Below are 18,039 nucleotides of genomic sequence, written 5' to 3'. Positions count from 1 at the left end.
TGGGCCAGAGCCGAAGGCATAAAGTGGACCTTTCATACTCCTTACTACCCTCAGGCTAACGGAATCGTGGAAAGGACAAATGGCCTTTTAAAGTGGTTCCTTAAGCCCCAGAAAGCAAGCTGGGACTGTTGGCTGTGGGAGGCTGTTAAAGGGGTAAATAGCAGGTGGGGAGTGAACGGCTGCCCCAAAGTCACTGCTTTTTACCCCACACCTCCAAGCATCATCCCTTCACTGGAAGGTCCCGACGATGCAAACAATCCATCGCATTACCCTGGACAACCTGTCTTAGTGGACCTGCCCACGGTGGGCGAGGTACCACTTGTGCTGAAAACCCCTCTGAATAAATATGCATGGGTAGCTTCTGACGCTCTTGGAAAAGAGCACCGCATACACACACGCTGGATAATCCCCTCATTTTAAACTCCTTTCTGCCTGTCAGTGGCCGGATTTTTTGTTGTTCTTGCTTTTACAGGTGAACCCCGAGGGACATGAGAATCGTCTGAAAACATGATAACCTTGCTAATACTTTTCTGCATTTTACCGCAATTTCATGGACAACCCCCTGGTGAGCAGCTGTGGCCTGAAGCCATCGTTCAGCACACCAGTGTCCTTGGAACCTATCCCAAGGGCTGTTACCCGAGCCTGGCAACCCTAGTGCAGCATGACTCCAAGGTGTACCACCCGAATGAGTGGAGGTGGGATCAGAATGAGTTGATGAGAACCCTGACGGGAACAGTTGGTGAGTCAATTACGGTAACATGCAGAAAGGTGGAAGGAACCCTCCATGAAAAGGCCACCTCCATCATAGTTGCTGGAAATTTTATGGAAGCAGGTGGAAGGAATCATCTGGATATCCCCTCAGCAAAATTGTGTCCCACAAAGAAATGGGGGTGTTCCAAAAAAGAAAGTCCCCTTACTTTGTGTTGCCACCAGGAACATGTTGGTAGTTATGTTTCTAGTACCAAAACCACCAATGTTGCAATTACAAAAGATTGTAATGATGAATCACTTGATTGCTGGTACAGTTTTGCTTTGATCAAACCCACTTATGTGACATGTCGTTGGGAGAATGACACAGCTAGTCCATTAGGACTAAGAGGCTTGGTTTACACATTCAAGATAAACACTGCACCAAAACCCACACCGAGTGCTGTAATTACACTCTCTCAGACCCAAAGTGTGAACCTTTTTTCTAACGTCACACCCCAATTGGCAGAGGCAGCAGGGAACTCCTTCGAGTGGCCCTGGTCTTAAGCCTTCCTGCAATGTACCGGATCTATGGGAGATGTCACGGGTCTAACTTGCTAACAGTAGTCACACATGAGGATAAGTTGTACACCAGACAAGAATGGGAGAAACACAAAACCTGGCAGCTTCAAGGAGTAGTAGGTGAACTAATTAGTGTTGGGTGTTGAATGGTTAATGGGTCTAATTACAGCAAAGCAATGTCAATCAGTGCTTCCACAGATCGGAAAACGAACAGAAGCAAATCTGTACGCACCCAAGCGTAAGAGGATTGCTGGCACAGCTTCACATTAACCGACACTACAGAGGTAATTTGTCTCTGGGCCAAGGATACTCAAGGCCTTTCTTTTAAATTTGTAATAAATGCTGAAACCACTGTTACCACTGTTACCACTGTTACCACTTCACCCATACCACCGGTCATACTCATCCCGATAATTTTCGAGATTGGGCCTTATGTGATCAGGAAAACTGGCCAACAACAAATATTGTTCAATCCGGCATGGTCTCTCAAACAGGCAAAATTGCTAATGCAGAACAATGTTTCAGATATTCAGCCAGCCTGTTCTCTGTTCCTGCAAACCTCTTTTGAAGGCTGGACCACTTGACTTCGGAAATGAAGCTCCTTTAAAACTAGAACACCAAGGGATGTGACCGGTGTTGTGGGTACAGGATTGGGAATTCTGAATAGCATGTATTCTGAAGTACTAATGAACAAATTGGCTACTACAACTAGAGACCTGACCAGATTGCAGCAACCACTGAGGTCATCTCTGTCAGCCTTAGGGACGCACCAGTGGCTGCTGTCAAACATTTTGCCAAATTGGGAAAGAGTGAATGTGAATGATCACAAATTGGTAATTGATGCACTTAGTGCTACACAGAACAATGTTTCCTTAGCCCTCAGCTGTATCCAGGCACAATTGTGGATGCAATCAGTCTCTGCTGCAATTATAAGAGAGGGTGAGGAAGGCACCTTCCCCACAGAAATTCGGAAGATAATCTGGGACAGTGCCACTGAATTTGAAAGAGAATTCCAATCCTGGTGGAACCTGGTGAACTTTACCTATAACCCCATTTCAAACACAGCCACTGCTTTTGTCTTAACCATACGCAATGCCTCTGTACATTTGGTCTTCCCTGTTATTGCATTAGGATTAAACCATGACGGAGCTGTTCTCTATCCTACTGAACATAGGGGATGGGCCCGTCAGGTCGATGACAAATGGCAAACTGTTAATCTGGAAACTTGTATTGTCCGAGAACAGCAAGGGTTTATCTGTGAAAGCAGTGCAATTGTAGCTCAGGATATCTGTTTGGACACAGAGCAAAACATCTGTCATTTTGAGATTCGTCCACATGAGGATACCCAGACAGTTCTTATATACATAGGCAATGGCTGTGCATGCTTTAGAACGACATGTGATTCTGTTTTTGTAGAAGATGTTGTGGTAGATACAAAGAATCATTCAAACTTTTGTGCTTGTAACTTTACTAAGATAGTAGGATGTGATTTCTCTTACGAAGCTCCAGTTACTTCTCACCACCTGTTGCAATCCAACTACACACTGATCCAGAAGCTGATGCCCACTCCTATCGGAATGAACCTCACCCTCGTGAGACAACTGCTACTCCATCGGGACCTGGTTGACATCCTCGAGAAAATCAAGGAGAACAGACAGAAGACTCTGGTGACTGTTCATCACAACGTGAGACAAATACACCGGGTTATGGAGAGGGTAAAGCAAGATGCTGAGCATAGGTGGTGGGATACTCTCTTTGGGTGGTCATCTACTGCCACAGGTATTCTGAACAGTGTGTGCCATCCAATTGTTGTTCTTTTGATCCTAGTTACGCTTGGCTTTATCTTGTCAGCAGCCCTATTCATTCTGAATTGGAACATGATGAAAAAGCTTAAGAGACTGTCAACTGTAGTCAATGCACACCGCTTAACTGATGTACTCTATACAAGAGATGTCCCCAAAACACTTGATACGAAACAGTTATGAATTAAGCATATGTGCTTTAGAGAAACTTCTTAATTATAAAGTATGATTTACAGAAAGTTACTTTAATTTTGAGAAAATAATTTTAAAAGACAATGATTATACTGTGATTTGCTTATTTTTTTGATTATTTGTGATTTGTTTTAATCATTTTTGAAATTGTTAAACAAATGATATTGCTTTAATTGATTAATGTTTTTGAAATTGGTAAAATTAATAATAATTTTTTGAAATTGTTATAACAAATAACCACGTGTGAAATTGTTATGATGATCAATATTAATTATGTTTATGTTTATTGGTTCCCCCTTTCCCTCTTTCTTTCTTTTCCTTCTCTTCTCCTTTTATCCCCTCTCTCCTGTCACCGCTACTTTTCCGGGGTTATGCTACCGACGTGCAACGAGTTTCAAAGACACTCTAGAGCACTGCTGATGAAGATTCCTCAAGACAATCGTGAGTCACGGGGTCGTGTGGAAGTCCATCCGAAAATCCTTCATTTTTTGCCTCACAATTGTCATGAGAAAAAGACCACTGAAGGGTTAAAAACTGTTGAGCCAGTTGGGAAAGAAAGTCTTATGCTTATTTCGTGTGTTCACACGTGGTGTTTGCAGAACATGCCATGCTGTACTCGAAGGGGGCATGCTGCCCTTTTTCTGAACAATTGGACTGGACTTCCAAACTCCAGGCTTGGTTGCACTGAGCTCTGGGGTGGCTCCCCCCCCCTCCATGAGAAGACCCCTCTTGCCTGTCTTCAACCACCGTGACGGACCAACAGAGATGCTAATCCCCTCATCAAGGAACCAAGAACCCCTCTGGCGCCCTACTGGCACCCCCATGGCACCCCCATGGACACCTCCTTCCAGAGACTGGGACTGTACCCCCTCCCAACTCAGGGAGGGGGGAAAACCTGCCCAGAGTAAAACATACCTGTGAGCATTCGGCCATGAAAACAATGGAACAGTCTCACCCCCTCCTCCTGGTCCTATTCTTCTCCCCTCCATGGAAACTTAATTTTGGCCACCCTTCCCCCAACCAAGAACAGTTTTTCTTGGGGTTCGGTTCGACTGCCTCTCTGAGATCTCCCCAAGACGTGTACCAGCAAGTTTCGGCGGCGGGACCCCGAAGACATCACGTTTTGGTAGCTATACCCCATTCCCTAACCTTCTTTCCTCCCTTTTTCCCTTGTCCTACACTTCTCTTCCCCAGATCCCCTAACCAAATGCATATTTAGCTGTGGTTATCATCAATAAAATTGCATCTTGTTGATTTGTTACTGCAAAACCCCTGTGCCTTTGTTGGTTATTTTTGCACCCAAAAATCATTCGTCACCCGTTCATTTCGGGCGGACCTTCACAAGGGCCAGCGGACAAGGTCCAGCAGCTCTGTTGGTTCTGCAGTGCCACAAGGGCTCCTGGTTCCATGAGTTTCCCTACTGCCAACAGCGGTTCCTTGGTTCCCATGATGCCCTGCTGTGTCACCATGGATATTTGGTGCCATGAAGTTCTTCAGTGTCACAATGGCCTCCCTCACTCCATGAGCTTCCGCAGTGTTACAATGTCTTCCTTGGATGGGCAGTGTCACCATGGACCATTGGCTCTATGCAGCCCCGCTGGGTCACCATGGACTCTGTGGTTCCATGAGCTTCTGGGGGTGTCTCCATTGTCTCCTTGGATCCACAGTGTCACCATGGACCACTGGATCCACGTGGCCCTGCTGTGTCACCATGGCCCCTTGGTTCCATGGGACCCCAGGGTCATAATTGACTCCTTGCTTCCACGTCACCTCCTCAGTGCCAAAATGGTCCCTTCGCTCCATGAGGAACAAAAAAGTTTTGTAGAAACTTTGAAAAATCAATACACCTGGGAACATCTGTTTGCATTCAAGAGAGAGGTAAAAGGTGAGGATGGCAGGAGCAGCTTCATCTGCAACAGAGATCCAGGGAAACGACAGGGACAGAGAATTCAGGTGCAAGACTCAGACAATTCTGCTCCCAGAGATCATTTCTGCTCACACTGTCCCTCCTAGAAAGGTGACATCATTCCAGGCAGCCTGGACTGAGCAGGTTGTTTCTGAGGTGGGTTTGTTTTTCAGGAAACCCACTCAGGGTTTTCCATTTGTTCTGGTTTTAAAGCAAAACCAGAGAGAGACTCAATGTCAGAAATACGATTTATTACGAAAAAAAAATCAAAAATCATGCAATAATACATAAGAAAAAACACTGATAAAGTCAGAATATAACCTGTCACTCTCTTGGTCAGGGTGTTGATAGCAGTCCAGTTGGAATGGTGGCTGCAGTCCTCCTGGAGTGGCAGATGTGGTTATGTTGGAGCAGTGATCCTGTAGCAGGGTGTAGCCTACCTCTGAAGTTCCAGTGGAAATGGCAGCTGTTGCTCTGGGGAATCCAGTGGAAAGGCAGCTTGTTTTGTCCCAAAGCCCAGATAATATCCAGGGGGGCATGCTTAGCTCTTCCCCCCTGGGTGGAGCATCTCACAATGGGCTGATATCATTCTATGAGTCATGAGGTGGGTCCATTAAACAGAAATGGCTCCTGGAGGGCATTATCTCTGAGTCATGCAGAAAGGCATTGATAGGCCTATTAACAGGAGATAAGGAATAAAACAATACCCCTCCTGTTTCAACAGCTCTTGAGGATGGGAATAGAGTACAGCTTTATATTGTAACCTAGGTCATCTCTCACCGATGGAAGGGTAGGACCGAATAACTTCATATTTGGTGTCATTTCGTGCTCTGCTGGGAGTTTCCCGAGGGCTGGTAGTGCTGTTGGCTTCAGGAACAGTTTGGGTAATGGCTGTAGGACTGAGGGTTGGGTAAAAAACCAGAACAGTATTCTTGTATTTATAATCTTTTGTTACATGTCCAGTTTTCCTGCAGTTATAACAGTTTCCACTGCCTTTATTACATTCTGTATTGTGGGGAAGCACATTTGCTGCAACCAGCATTTCAATTGCACCCTGGCTGGTGGCCTTGGCTAGGCTGGAGTCACGGTCTGAGACCGCTTGGAATATGCAAGCATCAACCATCTGAGCAATGGTAGGCTCAGGGTCAAGGGGGAGGCTGTGAAGAACCTTTCTGCAGTCAATACTGGCATTATAGAAAGCTAATTTGCTAATAAGATCATCCTGGACCTTTTGATCATCTACCTGTTTTTCCAGGGCTTTCATAAGGTGCTTTATGAACTTGATATAGTTCTCATCCGGGCCCTGGTGAATGTCAGTGAAGTCAGTGTGGGGCGTAGAATTATCAGGTGTTTGGAGGAGGGTGGACCATGCAGCACCTTTGAGATCTTCCAGTATTGACTGGGGGAAGACTTCAGCCTGATACTGCAGTCTAGTATAGTCTCCTTCCCTGGTAATGCGGTCCATTGTGAGGTGTTGTCGCCCTTCTTCCTCAACATAACCTTTTGGTAACTCATGAACTTTATTTATCCAAAGTCCTTTCCAGAAAATAAATTCATCAGGTGAAAATACAATTTTCATACACCGTTTTAAATTTTGTGATACCATTGTGTGGGCAGTAAATGGCACGTCCAGCAAATTGTTAAAATAGGGAGAACCCCTCCCATAATCCTTGGCAGCCTTTACTAAGTCATTCATTTCCCTATGGAGGTAGGGAATCCAAGATTCAGGTGGCACCTGTGCAGTATAAGCAGGGGCCAAAACCTAAATGGGAATCTATTCCCTATGGATTCCCAGGGGCCAAAGCCTAAATGGGAATCTATTCCCTATGGATTCCCATTTAGGTTTTGGCCCCTGCTTATACTGCACACCACCTGAATCTTGGATACCACCTCCCAATCCCCCTCCTTTGCAGCTTTTCTCCGCATCCTCTGCCAAGAATCCTTGGGCTCATCCTCACTCTCAGATAAGCTATCACTCTTTTCCTCTGTAGAGGAGGCAGGTCTGCTGGCAGAGGCACAGGCCTTTCTGCTGACTGGCAATGCCTGGCATTGAAGGCCTTTGGTAGCCCAAATGGCTTCCTTCCAGTTGGCCCCATGTCCGGTTCCAGTGATGTGGGAACTGGAAGAAGCTGGACTGGAGAAGGGGTCTGGAAGTGGAGAGGTGGAGCCTGCGCCGGGGAGGAGCTTTCTGATGACAGGGGAGGGACCCAATGCAGCGGTGGAATTCAACATTAAGGTGAGACCCGTCACAGAGGAGGCACCTGAAGCAAAGGTGGGAAATGGGGATGAAGGTGGGAGGGAATCTAAAATGGTGGTCTCTCTAACAGGAGTATTGCTGTCTTGTGATTTATAGGAAGGAGGATTAGAACTAGGGAATGAAGGAATGTGGGTGAGGGAATATCTCAAGGCAGTATGGCCACTACCACCCTGAGGAGAGGAAAGAAAAGGAGGGGAGATGGCAGACAGCAGATGGCTTGTCTGTGCCAAAGGGCGGGTGCCATCTCCCATCCTGTTCTCAGGGAACCTGGGTTCGGGAACGTGAAGGGCGGGTTGAATAAACCAGGGAAAAGGGTTGGAACCATGAACTCCTTAAATGATCCTATAAATTGAATGAAACAACAGATAAAATTTCCCAACTTTTAAAACCCCTTGTGTTTGTAAAATATAAAGCTTTTCCCCGACAGCATCCCAAAACGATAAGTGATAGACAGAATCAACAGAGATATCAGGAAGCTCCTCAAATAACCATGAACAATCCCTTTTAAACTCCCTTCAGAAATATAACTCCCCTCTAAATTTAAAACTCTCCAAAACTTAACAAAAACATCCTTTTCAGCTTGGGAATGAGTATTTCCCGTAGCTGCCCCCAATGGAAGAGGGAATGCACACCCACAGGAACAGAAAATCAGACGCCCAAACCCCTGGGAGCTCACTGCCACTCAGTCACTCACTCTCAGTCTCACAGGCACAATCTCCAGCCAATGTGGGGCTTGTGGGGAACACCAGAGACAGCGTTCCCTTGCTTGTCCCCACCTGGCATCACTGCCTGCAGGGTTCTGTTCTAGCTGGAACCTGGGGACACTTTCTCAGTTGTGTCCCTGACAGGGATCTCTTCAAAGTACAAGAAACTTCAGGGTTTCAACAGAACTGAGTTCTTGAGGGTTCTGTGACATCACTGAGGGGATGGTGACATCACAGAGCTGGCTGTAACATCCCAGAGCTAGCTGTGACATCCCAGAGTAGGATGTGAAGCCATAGAGCAGAGTCTGCCATGAGAGAGGGTGGCCCTGTGGCATCAGGGAGTGGGTTGTGACATCACCGGGTAGCTGTGTAACATCACAGAGAAGGCTGTGACATCACAGAACAGATTGTGACATCACAGGGTGACTTTGTGACATCAGACTTCTGTGGCATCACAGCACTGCTGTATGACATCACAAGGGGACATAGAGTTGGTTCTGTGACATCACAGGGTCAGTGTGACATCACAGTGTCAATGTGACATCACAAGGGCTGTGTGACATCACAGATGGCTGTGTGACATCACAGGGTCAGTGCGACATCACAGGGGCTGTGTGACATCACAGGGGCTGTGTGAGGTCACTGGGAAGGTCACTCTGCCCCGGCTCCCCTCACAGTTCCCCCCAGAGCAGTCCAATCCTGCTCGTGCACAGCGGGGTCCCCTGTCCCCCCGGGTCCCCCCGCCCCCGGCCCCGCAGCCTCCCCCAGAGGATGTTCCACGAGATCGACCCCCGAGCCTGACACGGGGACGGGGGGCCGGGGCCCTGGGGGTGGCACAGGGGGACAGGGACCTCCCGGCAGTGTCCCTGTGTCGTCCAGGGCCAGAGCCTGGGGCAGGGCTCCTTCACCCTGTTACGAACGAGGGCTTGAGAGTGCTGAAAAAATCCCCAGCAAGGGAGCAGCAAAAACCAGATTTAATATTAACCAACAGCAGCACAAAGTTCCTTGGCAACAGTCCCTCTGCTCCTGACTGGGCACTTCAGGCACACCAGGGAAACAAAGCAACAACAAAACCAAACAGAACTCAGGCAATCAAACCAGAAATTGACCCAGAACTGTCCCTCTGTGTGTGTGTGACACAAGGACAGTGAGGGCAAGGATCAAAGGAATATGGCCTAAAAGCTTAACAGAGCTCAAACTTAACAGGACTTAACTTATATCTTAACCTTAACTGATACTTTCAACTTCACAATTTAGCAAAAGAGCAGAGCGTAACAGCATTCAACCTAAATAAAACCTTTTGACTTTGCAATTTTACAAAGGAATAAAACTTTACAATATTTTGCTTAGTTTATAACTTACACTAAAGGTAGCACCTTAGCAAAAGAACACCTTAGCAAAAGAACAACTCTTAGCAGCAATTAACTTCACTTAGGCCTTGTGATTTACCTTTCCTACAGGCCTGACTGACTCAACTATCCAAGGCGCTCAAACTCCTCAGAGAGCAGCATTTCTGCCACATTTCCCCAGCACAGGCACTCCTGTGTGCACACTGACACAAAGAGTCACTGCAAGGCACCTGTGAGAAATTCCCCTGAGGGCAGGAAATGCTCACTGAGGATGCTTTGGCATCTTCCCAGTGGGCAGAGGGCTGAGCCTGGAGGAGTGGGGGGATCGGCCCAGGCTCTGTCATTGTTCAGGATCCCCGAGTGCAGCAAACGGGAGAGTTCCTGGCTGGGAGAGGCCCCACCCAGAGGGAGTCGCTGGCCAGGAGAGCTCCAAGGGCTCCTTTTGGAGCGCTGTTTGCAGGGCCCCAAGAGAGGGGCTTCATTCCCAGCAATGGTTCATCCTGGACGCGCTTGGCATCAACAGCTTTCTTTGGCAGTGTGAGAACAGGGATGTTTTGCCACTGAGGGAACAAAAACAGTTCCCAGGGCTGCTGCTAAAGGAACCAGGTGCTGGTTGGGCAGCAGCAGTGGCTGGAGCAGTGTTTGTGATGAGCTGCAGAGGAGCTGAGCCCAGGGGCTGTTGGCCAAGGCCCAGGCCCAAGGAGCATTTCTCAGCTGGCAGGGCGGCCTGAGAAGGGGAGGGGGGAATGCAGCAGCACAGGGCCCATGGAACCAAGGGAGCATTGTGACCCTGTGGAGCCTTGTGAGACCAAGGGACCATTGTGACACTGTGGGACCCTGTGACACCAAGGGACCATTGTGACACTGTGGGGCCCTGTGAGACCAAGGGACCATTGTGACACTGTGGGACCCTGTGACAACAAGGGACCATTGTGACACTGTGGGGCCTCATGGAATCATGGAGAGCACTGTGACATTGCTGGGCCTCATGGATCCAAGGGGACTGTACGGACGCTGTGTGGCTCCATGGAATGTAGGGATCATTGTCACACTGAGAGGCCTCATCAAAACAAGGGGCCATTTTGACAGCGTGGGGCTGCATGGAACCATGGAGACCATTCGGACACTTCGGGGTGTTATGGAACCAAGGGGCCATGGTGACACTGAGGGGCACCATGGAAACACAGAGACCATTGTGACACTCAGGGGACTCATGGAAATATGGAGACCATTGTGACGCTGTGAGGCCTCATGGAATCAGTGAGACCATTGTGACCCTGGGAGGACCATTGTGATATTGTGGAGCCTCATGAAACCAAGAGGCCTTTGTGACACTGCAGGGCTGCATGGAACCAAAAGTCCATTGTGACACTGCAGGGCCTCCTGTCATCAGTGGTCCATTGTGACACTGGGCAACCAAAGGAGACCATTGTGACACTGCAGGGCTGCATGGAACCAAAGCTCCAGGGTGACACAGAGTGGCCTCCTGTCATCAGTGGTCCATAGTGACACTGTGGATCCAAAGGAGACCATTGTGACACAGCAAAACCCCAGGGTCCAAAGGTCCATTGTGACATTCCAGACCTCATGGAACAGAGGAGTCCTGTGACATTGTGGGGCCTGGGGAGCCACAGAGACCATTGTGACACTGCAAGGGCTCATGGAATCCTTGGGACCATTGTGACACTGCAGGGCCTTATGACACCTGGGGGCCACTGTGACATTGTGGGACCCAATGGAACCTAGGGGCCAGTGTGACACTGCAAGTCTTCTTGTAATCAAGGGGCCATTGTGACACTGCTGGAACCCATGGAATCAGGTCACCATTATGACACTGCGGGGCCCCATGGATCCAAGGAACCATTGTGACAATATGGAGCCCCACAAAACCAAGGGAACACAGAACAAATCTGGCTGCTTTGGCCTCCCATAGACCGCCTGACTGGTCCAAGTGACCTTTGCATGTTGAGGGTCACTTCTCATCTGCTGCTGAAACACTGAGGCTCTGTGTTTTCCTTCCCAATGGAAAAGAACTGTCCTTGTGCTCCAGGCACCCATGGCCAGAATTGGGATTTCACCTCCAAAGGTCCTTATATCCAGGGATTCTTCCAATAGGCATATTGCCAGGACAAGTCTGGCAGGCAGTGGTTTCACAAGGGTCACCTCTCATCCGTCCCCAAAACATTGGGAAAGGCTCCATGCTCTCCTTCCTAAGGAAAGAACTGTCCTGCTTCTCCAGGTGCCCATGGCTGAGATTGGGTTTCCACCTCCAAAATTCCCTAAATCCAAACTCTGCAATTACTAAGTCTAGCTGGCCTTGGCCTGCTGAGGCTTTCACTTGCCTTCCAAACCTTGAGGCTCTGTGCTTTCCTTCCCATGGAAAAGAACTGTCCTTCTCAGCTAGGTGCCCATGGCCACAATTGGGATTTCACCTCCAACACTGCCTCTTGTGACAGACTGGAGGAGATCGTCTGCTCTAAACATTTTGTGTGTGGGGGGGGGAGGAAGGGGCAGGTCCAGCCTTACCCTGCCCTGTAAGCACAGCCCTTCCCTGCCCTGTGACCCCAAGGGGCCTCCAGTGGGTTTATGGTTTCTACCTGAACCGCGGCACACTGAACCCCCAGCACCGCCGTTCCACTCTGGGCACTGGGGCCCTCTTGGCTCTACTCAGTGCTGCTGCTGTACTCGGGGCACCCCAAACCCTGGTAGGGACCCGTGTCCCCGCACTCCAGGGATTGTGTGCGACTCACACTGCCCCGATCCTCCACGCACCCAGAGCTGCGTTTGGGGTTTGCGTGCCAACTCACCAATTCATCTGCCATCTTTACTCGAGTTTGGTGCACAGGAAAAACACCAAGCAGATATTCGTAAGAGGTCAAAATGACACAAAATTCTACTGGCAAAGTGCAAAAAATCAAGAACTTTGGAAGAGGATTTAACGCAACATCAAATTACACATAAAACACTTATCATAGCAGTAACTTCATTAACTTAGCCCATTTATCCTGGAAACATTAAAACACACAAGCTGTTAGGGTATCCAAAAATGTTCCATAGAAAGAGCATTAGAAGGAGAAGAAAGAGAGAGAGACAGAAAGACAGAAGCTCTATAGAAAGACACACATATGACTAACAGCTCCTAGGGTTCCAGTGTGGGTGAGACACAAACCCCAAGAGAAGGCAGAGTCCATACCAGGGGCTCACCTTGTGCTCTATGTTTTTAAGCCCCCGGGCCCTTGTGAGCCTCCCCCAGGTGGGATTTCTGATCACACAGGCAATCAGGGCTGGGTTAGCACTGTACCCACTGTGTGACTGATTGACAGCTCATCCCAGGGTGTCTCAGGACATTGATCTCATCCAGCCTCTGACAGTGACCATGGTGACACAGGGGAACCTCATGGAACCGTGGGTCAGTTGTGACAATGTGGGTCCAAGGACACCACGGGAGATGTCATAGACAGGTAGAATAATGATAAAAAAAAAGCCTTTTGAAATGAAGCCTTGTTCAGCCATATCAATAGCTGGCCTATCATCTCTTCTGTGTGCAACTAAGCAATTACAAGTTCCCATGTGAAGCTATTTTGAGAATGAGACTTTGTGACCATTCTATTCTGAGGGTGAAAAACAAATGCACCTGCAATAACAAGTAATTTGTCCCATGAGAATCAGTGAAGAGGTAAACAATACAATAGAGAGATTTGATGCACAAGTAAAATCTATTTTATTAACCAATAATCAACTAACTGATAAGAAATCTTTGAATGAACTAAAGGTGCACACAAGGTCTGTTAAACTGTGTAAAATGAGTTGTATGAATAAAGACTAAAGAGTTCTTCTCCATCTTAGCTTAGTCCTTTGGGATTTCAGTTCCCCCCTTCTTGACAGCTTTGGGTTCTCCCTTCTTTGGAGCTTTGGGTTCCGCCTTCTTTGGGTCTTTGTCTTCCTTCTTCTCTGGGATTTTGGTTTCCTTCCTCTCTGATACTTTGGTGTCCTTCTTCTCTGATGCTTTGATTTTCTTCCCTTCTGATGCTTTGCTTTCCTTCTTCTCTGGGATTTTGATTTCCTTCCTCTCTGGGATATTGGTTTCCATTTTTGGGATTTTGGTTTCCTTATTCTCTCGGGTCTTGGTTTTCCCCTTTGCTGGTATTGGAGGTTGCTTGCCAACAGAGATACTCTTCTTTCCCTTCTTCTGCCTCTCTTCCTCCTTCCTCCTCTCTTCCTCCTCTAAGGCTTTTGCCTCCTCCTGCTCAAGCTTTTGAGCTGGCTGCTTCAGCTCCCTTCTGCAGACAAAACAGAAAACATGGCTGAGAGTCCCACCAGAACCTTGGGCTCCCTAGTCCTGACTGGCCCTGCACTTCATTCCTTGACCCTGAGGCCATTTCCGTGAATTCTCCTCAACCCACAGAGGTTGGGAACATCCCAAGTGAGGGCATGGGTGGAAGGGGACCTCCAGGACCAGCCAAACCTGAGATTTGCCATCATAAGGTGTTGACTATGCCAGCTCCCTCTGAAGGCACAGCCAGACCCCTCCAGCCCCTGCCAAAGGCTGATCCAACAGCTCTCTGCGCTGGTGCCTGGAAATGCCCTTTGTCTCTTGGCTTCCCAGTTTAAAGCAGAGCACAGATTGCTGACATCTGCTTAGCTCTCCTACAGTTCTTACTCAGCTCATTCAGCCCCCTTCTCCCTGGGCATAGCTGAAGCATGATTTTAAAGAGTTCAGATTTCAGCTGAGGGTTAGAAGCAATTCCCATTCATCAGGATGTAGGTTAGATAGGCAGACCATAGGTTAATGATTATGAGATGCTTAAGCTGGAGCTGATTGTGCTATTGTATACCATTAGGAGCTTCTTTCTAGAAGGAAGTGGAGGAAGTGAACTGTTATAAGAACATCTTGAAACCAGGAGAACAATAGTTAGCACCTGGGCTTGATGTCAATCAATCACTAAGTTGGGGACCTTGGATGGTGCCAGAGGGTCACAGAGATCTGATGAAGATATTCCTGACTTCATCCCTTAAGACCACTGACCCAATTCGAGACCATTGACCCAATTCAAGGGAAGAATTGCACAGGAGTGAAGGACCAATGACCTCATTTGAATACAGAGCAGGGATGGGAGGTGCTGGGGTTGTGCAGATGTATTGTATGTAAGATCTTGGGAAATAAGGAGAGGGCAAAGAACCTTGGACAGCGTGGTCATGCCTTTTAGGGACGGCTCTGGTGCCGCCCGCCGGTGTTATTAAACATCCCACAATCTAACTTTAATTAGTTAGAGTCTCTGTCCGTGATCTTCGGTTTTAATGACTCCTAGCCTGCTCCTTCATGAGAACAATCCTATCAGTCAGAAAGCAAAGGCTGCAGGAACCCCTCTCCTGCAAGACAGGCTCTTGTCAGGCAGATTTCCTGCTGGAACCCAGCTGGGACCAAGCAAACCAGTGCTGGCTGCCATGGAAACCATTGGAAGCAGCCTCATCCATCTCCTCCCCATGAAACCAACTTCAGCCTGGCCTGAAGAAGTCCTGCTGCACAGGCTTGCTTTAAGCAGCCTCCACTCCCAGCTCCACACTTGTGCCTGTGTGTCCTGAGCTGGGCTGCCTTGCTGGAGCTGAGCTTCTCCTGTGCTTGCCTACGGCTGCAGCTGCAGGGGAGCCTAAAGGACAGGAGCTTTTCTGGCTGCTGCGCCACCATAAGGAGAACCCTGGCAGATCAGCAGTGCAAGGACTTCATCTGTGGCAGGAGCAGGACCCAAAGCAAGGTTTGCTCTGTGCCCCACGCCTGCCCATACCACAATCCCACTGTTCTGGTGAAGAAGGCAGATGATGAAGAAGATGCCACTCAACACCATGGACTTCAAGACACCTCTAGAGGTGGTGCCAAGGCAAGCCCAGAGCCCAGCTCTCTGCAGACAGCAGCTAAGCCAGCAGGGCTCAGAACTCAAATAGAGAAGATGTTCTGTCTCAACAGAAGAAGGTCCTTCCTCTCTTGGCAGCCAGGGAGCTCAGAGTAGCCATCCCTGTGTTGCTGCTGGCCTTTGCTCTGCAGCTCCTCTGAGCTCAGAGGCCTTGGAGCAGGGAAGCCCTGCAGGGACAATAACCCATGGCAGAGCAGGAACCCACGGAAGGCTGACTCACCTGTCCCTGAGAGGGGCCTGTGAGCCACAGTTGATCTCCTGGGGGCTCAGGGAGGAGCTGACACGTGAGGCCGCCCTGGGCACCAGCACCTCGGAGGTGGAGCCTCCCTCCATGTGGCACAGCTCCGGGACATTGCAGGTGGTGTTTAGGTTGCCAGAGAAGGTGGAGGAGACCTGCTGGCTCTCTCCTGGCTGCAGCACACCTGGCAGTGGCAGGATACTGAAAGCCTGGACGGAAGACAGGAGAGATTGAGGTGTTGAGCATGGAAATGGAGGCAGAAGAGCATCTTGGAGCAAACTGCTGCTGTAGCCAGAGGGGCCTATTCCCCAAACACTGCCAGAATCACCCTCACCTCATCCTGCATCCATGCCACTGACCAGTGCAGGGACCATGGGGAAAATCTTCTCCCATACTCACAGCTCAATGCATTAATTAGTACATGACATGAAAGTGAACTGGGATGGCTCCTGGCAGTAGAAATTCTCTCTGATGCCCAACTTGCCTTTAAAAAGTTTCAAAACTTCCTGCTTTCAGAAAAGGAGGAGACTCAAGAGTGAGAGCTCTTGGAGCTGAGGGAAGGAGTCCAGCCCAGCTCATCTGACTCCTGAGGCTCTTCCCCTCTCTCTCTGATTTAAATGCTTCTTTCTCAAGGTGCTACAGCAAAAGCTCCTGCAAAAATTTCCTATGGAGCACCTGAGGAGTTCCAGGGGGAGCAGTGCCCTCCACAGGTGCCGCACAGCGTCCTTGGACAGCCCTGCACGGCCTCTCCAACAAGCAGCTGCTCCGGCAGCACTTTGTGATGGGCCTGCAGGGATGGGAGGCCCCTCTGTGGCCAATGCTGAGGGCCCCCAGTGGCACTGGCAGCTCCAGCCCTGCTTGCCACACTGACAATGGGCACGGGAGACAGATTCCCTCTTGCCTTCTCCGCTCCCAGGGGAGTGTGCGCAACGTCCAGGGAGCACCTGAATCCCTCCAAGCCTCGAGGGAGGTGAGGGTGCTCAGCAGTTGGTGCTGGCACCCAAAAAACAAGCCATTTTCTATGCTGGGAGGAAGAGACAGCCCCTCTGCAAAGTCTCCCTTTGTCAGACAGCTCCAGGGCCAGCAGTGCAATAGCAGCTCTGGGTGAAAGCAGAGCCCTGCAAACAGGGAGTCTGGCTGCCTTGGGAAGAGGCTCCATGGAGATCAGGATCACCCCAGCTTGCTCTGGGAGGGAAGCTGGAGGTGTTACCATTATAATGCAGAGAAAAGCCTCATCTTACATTGGGAAGGAAACAAGGCAAAAAATCCCACACTCAGCACAGGCCTGTAGGATCTGAGTCAGCTTCTCCAAGGAAAACTCTCCTATTTCTCCCTCCCCCTCAGCCCATGTCCAGCCACTGGCCCTGCTGCCCAGCCCACTGTCAGGGCACAGCACAGCAGGGCAGCAAAAAGGGAGCTCAGCATGAGCAGGACTTGGTGCTGGCAGGCTGGGGAGGCAAAGCAAGCAGTAGGTGCACAAGAAAATCCACCTCTGCTCCTGAAGAGTGGGTAAAATCCTGCACTTCTTTCAGGGCTCTGGCTGCCTCCTCCTGTCCAGTCCTGAAGTGCCTCCATCCAGTTGCTGTACAATCCAGACTGGTTCTTCTCTCCTTCGGTGGCTGGGGTTTGAATTTAGGTGGGTGGAGCTCATCTCTGGAAAATAAATAACTATGAACAGGGACCTGCAGTGGGACGGAGGGAGGGACACCTGCACGAGCAGCTCCTGGCCAGGATGCAGCCCCTGGCTGAGTGCTCGCACGTTGAACTGAGAAATGGTTTGATCCAGCCCTTCCCAATTCAGGCTGGGGCAGGTCTGTTCTAAAGGCAGCCCAGGGGTGACACTGAGGTGCTGCAGCAGCTGCAACTGCTTGCATTGAGCAACTACAGAGGACAGGCATTTACACCTGGTGGGGATGCAAAAAGCACAGTGGGAGAGGAAAAGACAGAGAAGGCAGCAAAAAGGTGAGATTTGAGACACGAGGAGCAGACCCAGCCAGTGCCCAGCCAGCACAGCCCCCCCAGTGCCCAAGGCCAGAAACTCTGCAGCTCCACCTGGGATTTATCAGGAATGTTCCCCTGACACCGCTGGGGGATTGGTTGACATTTTACAACACTCCCAGGTGACTCAGGTCGCATTCCCCATCCATCCATCCATCCATCCATCCATCCATCCATCCATCCATCCATCTTTCCATCCATACATACACAGGCTGTGGTGCTGGGATCCTGCCAAGCTCTGCCAGCCTTGGGCTTGGGGAGATTTCTGCCAGCCGTCCTGAGCTCCGTAATTGTGCCCTCTGTTCCAGGAAGCAAGCAAGAAAGATTTTAAAAAACCCAAAACAAACCACAACAGAGAAACCTAAAAAACCTTCAACAGCTCAACCCTGCTCAAGTTATTTCTTTAGGGACAGCT

The sequence above is a fragment of the Melozone crissalis genome, unplaced genomic scaffold (genome assembly GCF_028551555.1).
Source record: "Melozone crissalis strain CALT ecotype California unplaced genomic scaffold, PUWL_Pcris_2 ptg000165l_1, whole genome shotgun sequence".
Lineage (NCBI taxonomy): Eukaryota > Metazoa > Chordata > Aves > Passeriformes > Passerellidae > Melozone > Melozone crissalis.
The sequence above is the reverse complement of the archived record's forward strand: the minus strand, read 5'-3'. Positions refer to the sequence as shown.